Here is a 14,672-nt window from a genome sequence, read left to right on the forward strand (position 1 = left end):
AAGATTAATCTAAACATAGTGGCCCCACGCGTCGGCGTTGACCTCGCTGACGTAGCCGTTGACCGGTCCCACCTATCATCCACTCAAACCAGCCTGAGACACTGACGTATGGGTCCCACAGGTCAGGTTTGACCTGGCCGACCCAGTTGACCTGCTGACGTCATCCCTATGTCATGCTGACACAGTAAGTGATTTTCTGGATTTTTAAATAATTCAGAAAATTCCAGAAGATAGTTAAAACTTCTAAAATTCATAGTAAATCAACCGTAGCTCCAAATGAAATGAATTATATATGAAAAATGATCAGAAAAATCCAAAGAATATGTTTATGGCATTTTCATGCATGTTAGAGCAACTTATACCCTCTGTTTAGGACAATTCAATTAAATGGCATTTAAGAAAGCACATATGGAGTTTGAATTTGAACCTAGTGTTCAAACCAACTCCATTTTACTTGTTGCTAGTTGCATTAGGCCAATCAACAGCATATTGCCATGTCACATTCATGCATCATATTGTTGCATTGCATTGATTGTGTCCTTCTCTATTTGCCGGTAACCGTCCCCTTTGAGTCGATGAAGTTTCTGACGACGTGATCGATGACACCGATGAAGAACTATATTATCTTCAGAAGTGCCAGGCAAGCAAAACCCCTTGTTCATTCTGATACAATCCCACTCTCTCGCTCCTGCTCTCTTTTACTGCATTAGAACAACATCGATTCAACTATTATATGTTGTGGTAGCTGAACCCCTTTTCCTCTGCATGACCTGTCATTGCCACAGTAAATAGATGAAACTCACTAGCATGAGTAGGAGTTGTTTGAGCCCTGATGTGCCTACTCATTCATGCTTATTTGTCATGCCCGCTACTGCTTAGAGTTGAGTTAGGTCTGATTCATTGGGGATGAATTGGAATAGTGATGAACATGTCCTACTGTGTGTGAGCTAAGTGTGTGAACATGATTTGGTAAAGGTAGCAGTGAGAGGCCATGTAGGACTACATGGTGGGTTGTCTCATTGAAACCATTCTCAGGAACTGAGTTTTGTGTTTGTGATCCATGAACAGCTACTACCATGCATTGGGCCCAAAAACAATGGACCCTCTCGACTTATTAACTGCCCTTGCCCTCTGTCTAGGAGTTGCAACTAGTTTCTGGTGTTTGTAGGATATGTGTTGGCGGCCGTGCGTAGCGCTGTCCCTAGGGGTGGGCTATGATGCGGTAGATACACCATGGCACGGTGTACCGGGCGCCCGTTTGGTGTCTCGGGAACCATGCACACATCGTTTGGGGCTGTGAGCGAAACTCCAGCTGGATCTCCTCACGGATGGAACCCGAATAGGCGATAAACCTGGACCTGAGACTTGTGTGGTTAGTCAGGTCATGGCCGACTCCCTCGCCAGGCTTCTGCTTGAAGGTGGCCGAGATACACGACGTGTACATGCTGGTAAGTGGCGAGAGCGTGTGTGAAGAAGTACACCCCTGCAGGGTTATAAATGATCTATTTGAATAGCCGTGTCCGCGGTAAAGGACTTCTGGGTTGCCTATAACAGTTCATAGACAAGTGAAAGTGGATACTCTAAAACTCGCAAGATAAGTGTGAGTGCTATCGATGGCCTTCTCGTAGGGAGACGGGAGCGGATCCATAGTGATGTATTGAATGGTGAATATGTGGACTCGTGTGCGCCACCTCAAAAGAGTTGCTTGCTGCAGTTAAACTCCACCACCCCATTGATACCGATGCATATGTAGCTAGTTCTGATGTAAGTCTTGCTGAGTACTTTTGTACTCACGTTTGCTTAATTTATGTTTTGCAGAGAGACTTCAGTCTCGCTAGTAGTTCCGCGTGGACTTTGACGTTTAGCTTGATACCTCAGCTACAATCTTGTGCCCTTGGCAGGGTCTTGTAGATAGTCAGGCTTCTCAGCCTTTTTCATTTGTAGATGTCTATACTCAGACATGTTAAGCTTCCGCATGTGCTTGACTTGTATGCTCTGAATGTTGGGTCATGAGACCCATGTTTGTAATATCTCGCTCCTTGGAGCCTAATGAATAAATACCTTGAGTCGTAGAGTTATGTTGTGATGCCATGTTGTATTTACACATATCGAGCATATTGTGTGTATGATTGAAATGCTTGGTATGTGTGGGATCCGACAACCTAGTTGTGTATCCTTGGTAGCCTCTCTTATGGGGAAATGTAGTCTTGTGCTTCCATGAGCCATAGTAGTCCACTACAGCCCGATTCACTAGAGTCCTGCTAGCCCAGCACTACTGCTCCGGAACACTTGACTGGCCGGCATGTGATTCATTTCGTTCCTATGTTTGTCCCTTCGGGGAAATGTCATGCGGTGACATCCGGAGTCCTTCCTAGCCTACTACAGCCCGGGTTCCCAGAGTCCTGTTAGCCCAGTGCTACAGCCCGGATTCACATGCTGCTGACTGACATGCTCGATGTGATTCATGTATGCCTGTCCCCATAGGTTAGTGCCACTTTGGGTTCATGACTAGCCATGTTGGCCCGGGTTCTCTGTCATATGGATGCTGGCGACACTATCATATACGTGAGCCAAAAGGTGCAAACGGTCCCGGGCCATGGTAAGGCGACACCCGTGGGAATACCGTGCGTGAGGCCGCAAAGTGATATGAGGTGTTACCGGCTAGATCGATGTGACTTGGAATCATGGTCCTGATAGCTTTGGTATCAGAGCCTGACTGCCTGTAGGATTACCAAGCCAAACTGGTCGAAGCTGAGTCTAGAAATGCTTTAGTTATGTAAGGGAATTGATTGTGGAAGGGAACGTAAGGCTCTTTTTACTCCTTTACCCTATGCCTTTCTGATCTGAGTCATCCTATTCTCTTCTATGGGGATTAAGAATTAGGCCTTCTCATCCATCTATCAGGATGACGTGTTACAAATCCATAGACTTATAGGATTAATGGATTCACTACTGGAAACAGGGAATTTGCCATCAGCCAGCTCTTTGCCATCTGCCAGCTGATGGCAAAGAACGTCTTTTCCATCTGCTTATAAAAAACAGATGGCAAAGAACTGACAGACGGCAAAGAACATGGTTGCCATCAGCCAATTCTTTGCCATCTGCTAGTGGATGGCAAATAATCTTTGCCATCTGCCAGCAGATGGCAAAGAGGTTGGCAAATCCTATGGCCGTCAAGCATGTAATGGCGTACCAGCCCCACCTCTTTGCCATCTGCCACCAGACGGCAAAGATTCTTTGCCATCTGCTGGCAGATGGCAAAGAGATGGGGTTATTTTTTTCCAGGTAAAAAAAACTGTGGGGTTATCCCCTCCCTCTCTCCCCACCCATCCAGGTAAAAAAAAGACGTTCGCATCTCATCCACACACCACCACCTACCTCCTCCCTCTCCGCCTCCTGCGCCCCTTCCTCCCACCCCCATCCCCATCCCGCTTCGCCTTCCCCCACCACCCCGACCTCCTCGACCTCTACCTCCCTGCCGACCCCTTCTTCGCCCCGCCCCCCATCCCCTCCCCACACGCCTTCCTCCTGCACGACCTCACCGACTGCGTCGCCGCGCTCGAGCTCGCGGCCCGCGCGGCCGCCCCGCAACCGGCGCGCCGCAAGTACACCTACGCGGCCACGGAGCCCGGCGGCCAGAAGGTCAAGTGGACGGCGGTGGAGAAGCCGCGCGGCGGGGGCCGGGCACTCAAGTGGGAGGCGGAGCTCGCCTCCCCCAACGACGACAGATTCGACCGCAAGTGGAGGTGGGAGGCCAAGTCCAAGGGCGGCGCCGGAGGCAAGACCAAGACCAGGTGGGGCACCGAGATCAAGGGCAAAGGCTCACTCGAGCCATGGTCGCATGCCTACACCTGGGAGGAGGACTTCACCGCCTCCGACGACGACGAGGATGAGCTGGAGGTCGAGGAGCGTAGGCCGGAGAAGCCCAAGAAGATCAAGGCCGCCGCCAAGGACAAGGAGGTTGACAAGAAGAAGAAGAAGCTGGCGAGGACGTGCGTCCAGATTGAGGAGATCCCCGAGGACAACACCGCCGGCTGCGACGCCATCCGCAAGGTACGGTACTCAGCACAAAAGATGAGATTTTTGCGGGGTTTTGGGTTCTGTGGCCCGATCTGAACGAAATGTGTGATTTCTAGTAGAATTTCCAATAGAACCAAGTTACCTCTCGCTGGATTTGAGAGAAAATTTGGAATTTTAGAGGATGCTAGTGTCCACACTCTAGATCTGTGCTTAGTACTGGCTACAGATTGACTGAACTCTACTCTGAATGATATCAGCTTGAGGATTCTGCTCCCTTGCAATGCACTACTGTCATATGTGTACTGACCGCCTGACATTTGTCTCTCTTTCTGATGATGCAGGCCTTTTCCATGGGGAACGGCAAGGGGAAGGCCAAGGAGATGTCGCCGCAGGATGCCGCGCTGCTCATCCAGATGAACTACAGGGCGCACCTCGCCCACCGCTCCCAGGTGCTCAGCTGCCTGTGCGATCTCGCCATCGCCAAGGCCAAGCTCAAGGAGCTCCGGTCCCTCTTCTACAACCTCTCCTACAGGCGCCGCCTCTCGCACGACCACGAGGAGCGCCAGAGGTTCTCCGAGAAGATCATTGTCCTGCTCCTCACTGTCGAAGCGCTCGAGGTGAGCTCCGTCACGGCCTGTTTACGATTGCCGATTGCTGATTGCTGATTGCCATTGCTGTGCTGTGGATTTGAAATTCAGTTACTGCATACAGTGGTTAACACTACTAGTCGTCAAACCCGTGCGATGCACGGGCTAGTCTTTCTACTATATTTTACCATAAGAATTGGATTTTTGGGCATTTAATCCATATATAGCAATAAGTGATGTCCTAACCAACAGATCCTAAGAATGAACCTTTTCTAAATTATGATTTTCTAGTGCAACGTGTACGCTACTGACCAACAGGTCAAATGGAAAGCACTTTATTCTCTGCATCATATACTCATGCTGGTATAAAGAACCAAAGGGTTCATAGTTCACATATATAGACTATGTAGAGGAATCATCTTCCTCAACAAATTCTTTGAGAGTTTGACCTATGTCTCTCTCACCGTAAGAATATCAAAAAAATAATCTTTTAGAGCACGTGCCTCGGGGAAAGTGAAAAATGAATACTGAAACTGGTTTGTCACATGCATTATATTTGGTTTAATTTAAAAGTATACAATTCAAATCAATCTGGATATTTTCTGCATGCATTACGTAGTACAGGGCCAGGTAGTAAGCATTCCGATCAACAAAAAATGTCGTAAGATAGATAATTTGAACGTACAGACCTTATACAAATAGTAGGTATGAAAGAAAAGAGAGAGACAACATAGTGGTAGAACATGGATAGAGCAGATTTGGAGAAGTGCGATGATCATCTCGTATTACCTTTCCTCCTATAGTCCCCTTCAGAACGAAAATAATTACAGTATATGTGCTAAGTTAATCCATAAAAAAGGTAAAACAAAAAGAACTATACAATAGCCAGATTCAGGTATTGCTTTCGAAAAATCTTTAAGCAATGCAACTTACAAAAACGACCATATATTTATCATTGATATTGTTAGTAAAAATTTATCATATATTTCAAAGTTCTCATAGCATCACTGCAAGATGCGAAACCATTTGCAGACATCTTATTATTTATCAAAAGCACGGTTTCTTTTTTTTGCAGGAATACTATGCTATTTAGTTTCATAACGTTTTGTAATATGAAACTGCCAAAATAAAACTTAGGCGCCACAAATTGGGAAAAGCTCAATATTTTTATTTACAATATATTGTTGCTTATTAACCTCAATCAGCCAAAACAGGTACCAGTGAAACACATCCTTATTAAATAGGCATATGATGTGTAATTTCATAAGCTTCTCTAAATATGAAACCACCGAAATAGGATAACCAAGAAAAACTTGTATAGCTCAGAAAGAATGGGCTGCTAATTGCACACCTCGCCCGTCTCATATTCACATATATATGGACTACACAGATACATCATTAATGATATTACAATCAGGTTACAAAAGAACTACTATGTACAGAAGATATCCTACCATCTATATGAGGCTTGGCGTGGACGTCAAGATGAGTGGCAGCTGATGCGGAATTATTAGAAGAGCAGTCGATGCAGCTGGTCATACTCTCATTCAGTATTTCTATGTATCAATATTATGTTGCTAATTATCCCCAATCTGCAGTCAATAGGTATCAGATGAACACTTGCTTATTTATAGAGCTGCAGGTAGGAATCAGTTAAGAGCAGTCGATGCAGCTGGTCATGCTCTATTTAACCTGTAGTTGTTAGAAAAAATAGTTGTTGTCACATGTGATTCACAGAAAGTTACTGGACATATTTTGTCGGTGCAAAAATTGAATTTGGAGTAGCTTGACCAACTCGATGTTGACAACTGAAAGGATGCTCCTTCTTGTGATGTTGCTTGTCTAGACACCAGGTTTAATTTATAAGCTCACCAGATCTGACCTGATGATCTCGATTAGATATCCATATGTTGTAGGTGAAAATATTCGGGATTTAATCGTTGGAAAGCAGAACACTATCACATGATAGTATAGAAAAACAAATTGAACCCGATCCAAAGTCATGGTAGATTCAAGGGAAGAAAGAAATTCAGAACAAAAGATTATGAGAAAACGAACCTCATCTAGATGAGAAAACAAACCTTAACAAAACAATTGTGATGCAATACACTCCTTGAGCACATCGGATCGACGCCCGAACTTGCTTGCACAATTTGAGAGCAACATGAATTGTTCCTGGGGCTAAGGAGACCATGGAGATTACATGGCCCGTTGTTGCTTCAGGTTGTTTTCTTAAAGGAGAGAGAAAGAGACATGGAGAAGGTAGATACTTTTGGGGTGTCCTTGGCTTGTACGTGAAAGGACTGTGACCCTTATCTCTTTCGGCTTCTTCTCCTTTTAAGCGCTTTTGTATATCCTTTCATGTTTTTTCTAACTTATCTTCACAGTTGTTGATAGGGAGTATCTCACTCGGCTTCTATTTCTTCTACAGCCGTGAAAACTGCGAGTCTTCTAAAAACAGATAGTTTGTTATTTGTGGGCCGTTCAAGAAGTTTTTTCTGGCTGATTTTTTCTTGGTCAAGATTTCAGCCAAGGATTACATGGATTAGATAGAACGGCTCTTATTTTCTGATTAATGTGTAATTTGTTGGGAGTCTATATATAATTAGTATAGCTATAGATAGATACATATAGATAGATAGATAGATAGATAGATGTATACAAAATTACAAATAAAATACAGTATATTATGTTCTCTCTAACATAGTCATATCAGGTATACTGAATAGTGTACATTAAATCTTGATTATATAGCAATATATGTTTCATACTGTCATAGTAATTACAGAAACTATACTCCCCAAAATCAATCCATTGATTGCCATGAGCTTCATAGTATTTCAACCTTATCAGATCAAACTAACACATGGTGTGCTATAGAAAATACTTCTAGATCTGACATAAATAGCTAAGTGGCTGAGTGAATAGCTTACCTGAAGCTGGAGAGACTGATCCCAGTAGCGCACACTCCAAAAGTTGATGCTGGTGACTACATGCATCTTCTGCCCTTTGTAGCAGCCATTTATCTATAGATGCTGCTAAAATCACATCCCTGGTAATGCTCCTTTCCTCAACTCCACCATAATGTACCGATGGTTATGAATACAGTGGTGCAGACCTCTCTGCATCTAAACTTGAGCACACCTTTTGCACGAAACGTTTTCTAAAATACTCCCCACCATTGACATCAGAATCCATAACGTGTTGGTTCATGATCATCTCCACGTGCCTGCCTCTGCTCAGTCTAGGAGATTCAGAAACAAAGAGCACATGAGAGCATGCTCAACTTCCAATTCCTTTTTTATGTGAACATAATGACCTATACAGTGGTAGTTTGATCAGTGAGAAACTAATAGATGACATGCTCCTTTGCTCAAGTGTTCACCAGTTCATTAATAATGGGACCAATTTATTCTGCTGTCCAAAGATGTAAAAAACTGTAACAGGATATATGATATATGGCATCCAAGATTGCAGGTGAGTATATTCGGGAATTAATCCTTGGAGTGAACAACACAATGATAGGACATGATAGAAAACAAATTGAACTTGGACATCATAATAATCTTCACATTTTAGTTGCATCATAATAATATTCTTCTAGTCTTCTTCTTCTAACTTTCTTCTTTCCCATTTTACAGATTTGCTTAAGATCACGGAAGCTTGGGTTGATGGAGTGCTTGTATTTAGTTTTTGTTTTGACCTTGTGAAACTTGCTACCTATGGATGAAACTGTGTAATATTGATGAAACTATGTATATGTACGGATGAAACTTGCTACTATTGGTAACATGTATTGGATATATGTGTTCATGACTATTGGTAATATGTGTTGAATATGCTATATTGGTCATATAAATATATTTGTGTTTGATTTTCTGCGAAAATGAATTGATATAAGAAAAAACAAAATTAAATGGGGCAATATAGTCACTTTGCCATCTCCTGGCAGATGGCAAAGAGCTTTGCCATCAGCTGGCAGATGGCAAAGAGGCCACGTGTCATCTACATGTAAAATTTGGGCTGGCCTATTTGGGCTCTTTGCCATCTGTCAGCAGATGGCAGAGCTCTTTGCCATGTGCTGGCAGATGGCAAAGCATGCAACCTTTGCCATCTGCTGGCACACGGCAAAGAGCCTGCATACTTTGCCATCTGCTGGCAGACGGCAAAGAGCCTGCAGCCTATGCCATATGCTGGCTGACGGCAAAGTATGCCGTTAGCCTTCTAACGGGGCTAACCCCGTTAAGAGGCTTTGCCATCTGCCAGCTGATGGCAAAGCCACAGGCTCTTTGCCATCAGCCAGCAGACGACAAAGAAGCCTTTGCCGGCAGGGTTTCAGACAAACTGTTTGCCATCTGCTGGTAGATGGCAAAGCCTTTGCCATCCTCCGACCATGCCTTTGCCATCTGCCATGGCAGATGGCAAAGTGCCAGATTCCAGTAGCGATTCATGTCTTAGTTCAGCTTCCAGTACTTCCCTGTGTTCATAGTTGGTCTTGGAACCTTGATATTATGATGTTGTTGAGTGGTTATGCCACCATTTTGCAGGATGTCTCAAATATTTTTGAGCATTTACAGCCGTTATGCTGTCTGAGTCATCCCAGGTTTCTAAATAGTCAGATGCATTTGCAAATCCCTTGCTTCTGTTCTCGATGTCCCTTTGGGCCAGTTCAACCACACTAATCGGTCTGTTGAGGTACTCCGTTGCCTTGACATGTATGTTGGAGTTAGTGTTATGACCCTAGGTGTCTTAGAGGACCACTTAGTAATCTAGCAATGCTTTGCATCCCCAGTGTGATGGTTCTGGCCATTATTCTCAAAAGCATCCCGTGGTGCCATTTAGTAGTAGGTATTCTATTCCTAGGTTCTTGAACCCGAGATTCACCCTACTTACCTCCTGTGGATAGTGTTTGCTCGTTCCTTTAGGATATTAGTAACCATGCGACAGTCCTCGAGGTCCATGGTATTTCTTCCTTCCAAATACCCTGAACCATTAAGGCAGGAGTTCTTTGAACCAAAATATCACAATCAGAGTACTCTTCAGGAGTTCTCCATTCATAATTGTGATTCTGCCAGTCCTACCTTTCTGCATGGATTATCTAGAAGAAATATATTGAACTTGTTTGGCATACTAAATCTATGCATCTGCAACCCTGAAAACCATATGTTCCTTTGAGTTGTCTCTCTTTAGCTGTTTTCTGGCCCTCGTCTATCAATTGATAGTCAGGAATAGTTGTGCATTCGTGTTCATCGATGCCTATTATTCTTGTGGCTGTCAAGCCATTCTAGTTCAGAATGACTAGGAAAAACAAACTCCAGTACCTCATCCATTTCTTGGACTGGTCAAAGTAGTTGTATTCCGCAGATCAAATGCCAATCCAGCTTTTTGTTCTGTTCTACCTCGGAGTATTACCCCTTTATGTCAGGATTGTCATGAGAATTGCACCATTTCTTATGAATTCTTGATTTAGTGATACTTCTTGCCATCATTGTTCATTCATTGGTTCCGTGTTGTTGCAACTGGAATGCCAACAAGTAAGTTGTGATGTGTGAAATCAATACTCCTAGCAACCCTGTTGCTTGGTAGATAATGGACAATAATCTTATCCTTAGTGTGTTGATTATTGAATCATCACCCTAAGGTTTATCGTGCTACCTAGTCCTTATTTCCGGTGCACTTTTTGATCAATGAGTTAGGATAGTGTCAATCCTTGCTTATTTGATCATATCGTCTTGCCCTGAAAAGAAAGATTGTTCTCGAGCTTAGTAACATATCGGTGGTTCATTACGTTCCAGTTATCTTCTCAGAAGTATTACCAGGTTGTCACCTGACCGCTATGTTGAGTTTGTGATCATGTTGGTTCCCCTCCAAACCACCCATTCTCCAAGAATCTGTGTTGGATACCCCTGAGCTAGTTGGTTAAGCCAAACAACAACTTGGAGAGTTGGAAGATGAAAGCTTGTCCGACTTAGTTCATCGCTAAGGGATATCCTTGAGTGTGTGTGTGTGTGTTGAAGAAAGATGATATTTTCATCGACTGATCCCCGTGATCAGTTGTTAGAAGTATAATAATATTTGAGAGTTAGAGATAAATATGTATTTGGAGATAAAATAGGTTTACACAACCTTGTCTTGTACTCCAAGTCTCTACCCCTCTTGTATTCCTATATATACCCTACACAAGGGTAAGATCAATACAACACATAAACATTAGTCATCCAATATTTTCTACATGGTATTAGAGCGGTTAGTCTCACGACGCCGATCCTAAGTTTCTCAACCACTTCCGCAGCGTGCCGCCCCCGGAGAGATTAATCTCCTCTCCCCAGGGGCGCGGCACCCGATCAATCAAAGATTAGATCGGTTCTCTTAGTTATTAAGTTAGACTAGATGAATTTCAATTTTTAAAATTCTACTAGATTGATTTCTTTTTTCGTCACAAATAATCCGACGAGCCTCAAATTCAGATGAAAGCAGTGCAGAATCAGCGGTGAGTACGACAAGATGTGCGGATGCTTCGATCCGAACGAGCAGCATGCACGGCCTTCCACGTCGACCTCGGGTCCCTCTCACCGCACCTGCATCGACTTGTGCCTGCGGGACGACGACACACGCGTATTGGGTTCAATCCAATCTGCATCGACAACACGGCTGCATCGCCTCCAGCTTCATCGCCAAAGTGCATCCATCCACGTGCAGAACAAGATGCCGTGCATGCATCACCACGGGAAGGCATCAAGGCACCAGAAGCACCCGCCGACTTCGTTCCATATAGGTGTACACCACCAGCCATCTTTGATCCATCAGCGTACACCTCATCCTCGACTACACGCGCGCGCTGATCCATCGATGAGCCAGCCGCAAGATAGTCCGAGCAAACCCTAGCAGCTGCTGTGCACGACGCCTCCACAATACCAGGCACCATGAATCACGGGAGGGCGAACTCCCATACACATCTACACCGACTGCCGAAACTGCACCAACATCTCCATCGACCGATCTGCAACCCGCGCCACTGCATCAACCTTACTTCTGCACCGAGCGATCGACTTCACTGCACCGGGAGCTATCTACATCAACCTACTGCACCTGCAGCGATCGACTCCTCCAGCGAGCGAGCTACATAATCAACACGAAGTTGTACGACTACGCCCAGGTTGCAAGCAACATACTTCTTCGGCACGACAGGGCGTCGACACTTCGTCGCTATGGAGGGACGCCTTCAAGTGACGCATCATCGTCGACATGCCACTGCGACACCATCGCTGACACTTCATCGCCAAGGTCTTCATCAACATGGTCTTCATCATCATCATCATCATCGTCGTCATCATCATCATCAACACACCGCCGCCACCTCGTCCACAAGATGACACCTAGCGTCCTCTGACAGACTTTTCTGCAAGACGCGACCTCGACGACGGCAATGACCGCGTCACGACGACGGCATCGACCGCGTCATCCACGACGGCAAGATTGCATCGACATGGCATCACTATAGTGACGACCGTACACGGCCACACGGTTCTGGCAAAACCGATGTGTGCTCGATGGGCTTCCTCTGGTCTTGGCAAAACCGGTGAACTCATCGCCGATGACACCCTCTGACATCCGCAAGGTGCATCGTCCACGTCTGCAACTCCGTCATAGCGCATTTTTTTACGCCTCCGGCTTTGTGTGGCTTCATCATCTAGGACGACCACACCCTCGACCACGGCTACATCAGCATGATCGGCTACCACGACATTAATGGCTGCGTCTACAGCAACTCATCGGCAAAAACTCCAGTCAACAGCGTCCGCCTCGTCCCTTGCGTCCACGACACTCCCGCTGTGACTGCGGGAGGGAACAGAGGAGAAGACAGGGGAGGCACCAGAAGGGGATGCAATCACCGCCCTAGGTGCCGACCCATCAGAGATGCAGTTGATGATGGCGCAGCGGAGAAGACGATGAAAGCACAAGAGTTCAAATTTAGTCGTCATCGTCCGCTTCACTCCCGCTACAACTGAGGGGGAATGTTAGAAGTATAATTATGTTTAAGTTAGAGATTAGGAGTTAGAGATAGGATTGGTTTAAACCACATGTAACTTGTCTTGTACTCCAAGTCTCTACCCCTCTTGTATTCCTATATATACCCTACACAAGGGTCAGATCAATACAACACATAAACATTAGTCATCCAATATTTTCTACAAAATCAGAACCAGCGATGTTCGTAATGTTGTCTTACTCGTGCTTGATCCCTCGAGCATACACCATTACATCTTTTGGTCTGACCAATGCTATCACCGTGTTCACATGATGGTGGAAGTCTAGTGATATGGAAATTCTGATGAGTTGCTGTTGAGCCCATCAGTAGCATTTTGTCTCCCCCATGATTCATGTTGAACATCAACCTAGTGTTGAAAACTTTGTAAGCAATGCCTTCGTGTTCCATACATGAAGCTTATGCTTGGATGAAAGAAGTGACTTTCTCCAAGTTCACGTGCATTAGGTGTAAGTTGCCGCCATGAATTGGAGAAAGGTTTGTTTTGTTTCCCTTGGAATCATCCCAAATCAGTTATGCATACGTGCGAAGTATTCTATGGTTTGGTAGATTAATTACCTCCACTCCATATGTGTTCCTAGCACACCAAGCCACTGATCGGTTTGTTCAAGGAGAAGAAGTTTCTTCTTAGGAGCTAGACTTACGCAAGGACTTCGATATCCTCGTTGATGGTTCCCTCCTGAACTCGGCAGTGTTTCGTTGTAAGACTACCAGGTGGCCATGCTTGTCTAGGATAGCGTGTTCACATGCTTGTAGCAGAACTAGCTCATGTTTTGGAGTTTACTATCGTAGTTCAATTCCTGAGAATCTCGCAACATCGTCTCGTCGGTTTGTGTTGCAAACTTTCTTTCCGGACATGTTGTCTGAAATATCCCGTTACCATCCAGATCTGGATCTCAGGCAGATATGATGGTTGGAGCTATTCCAAGATTTATGATGTAGGTCCTGACAAGGTTGATGTTCTGGCCGACACACCTAGCCGGAAGATCTATCGTTGTAGTATCTTGATTGAGCTATTTGACCATCTTCTCCATGAGGTTTTAGTGCAATTTATTCTAGAAGTTGCTCCTCAGGGGTCGTTGTGCTCTCGGTTTCCTTGATTATGCTAGAACCATTCAAAAAGTGGAATCACTCTCTACTGTTGAGTTTATCCCCAGTTACTAGAATCATTCCCAACATTTGCATTTTGTTCCCAGCTTGCACCGCCATTGTGCCATTCTATCTTGGACTACCTTCTCGGTAATTCCTGGTTAGGATCATCTTCAACAGTGGTACTACCATGGGTCCCATCCATTTCCGATGATAAGCAAAATTATCCATCGCGTTGTCGTCAACAAGGTAGTCCACATCATCCATTCGAATCCGGATATGCCATTCTTTTGAACCCCGCCAAACGATCGATTGTGATTGCCTTAGGCTAGTATAAAGAGTTTCAATGATCTGGATATCAAAAGTAATCCTTTTTGCCACTTAAGGGAATAATTCTACGAGTCACCTCCCCTAAGGTGCCCCATTATGGAATCATGGCAATTATTTCATCACTATCTTGAGATCTTGCCCCACCCTCTTCAGCGTGAGATTTTTGCCTACCCAGTAGAACCTTGTCATCTACCTCTTTCCATCACTCCTAGTGTGTGATTCGCGTCTCAGCTCGTGAGATGTATCTATGTCTCATTCCGAGAGTTAATCCTGAGATGCTCGATCTTTGAGAAGACCGATCCTTTTAGAGTTTCTTTTCCCTCTCATTGTCATGTTGGTAGGAGTTCCTGGAGCAAGACTTCGAGACAATGAAGGTGATCAAATCAACATTCCTATGGCGTGCACCCTGGATCACGAAGATTGTGTTGGTCTTGTGTCCCTTTTGTCTTCTCACCTCACATCCTGAATCTCGGGACGAGATTCTTGTTTAGTGGGGGTGAGTTGTCACATCCCTAGCTTTACCCTGGCCTTGGACTAGCTTGGTTGCTGCATCATGTTTAAATTCAAATGAAATTTGAATTGAGGAACTTTCAAAGCCT

The 14,672-nt window shown here is 44.8% G+C and overlaps 1 pseudogene; it reads left to right on the forward strand.

The window, feature by feature from the left end:
* Positions 1 to 3,142: 3,142 nt before the first annotated feature.
* LOC123135507 (BAG family molecular chaperone regulator 7-like) lies at positions 3,143 to 6,487 on the forward strand (annotated as a pseudogene).
* The last annotated feature ends 8,185 nt before the right edge of the window (positions 6,488 to 14,672 follow it).

Source organism: Triticum aestivum, chromosome 1A (genome assembly GCF_018294505.1).
Source record: "Triticum aestivum cultivar Chinese Spring chromosome 1A, IWGSC CS RefSeq v2.1, whole genome shotgun sequence".
NCBI lineage: Eukaryota > Viridiplantae > Streptophyta > Magnoliopsida > Poales > Poaceae > Triticum > Triticum aestivum.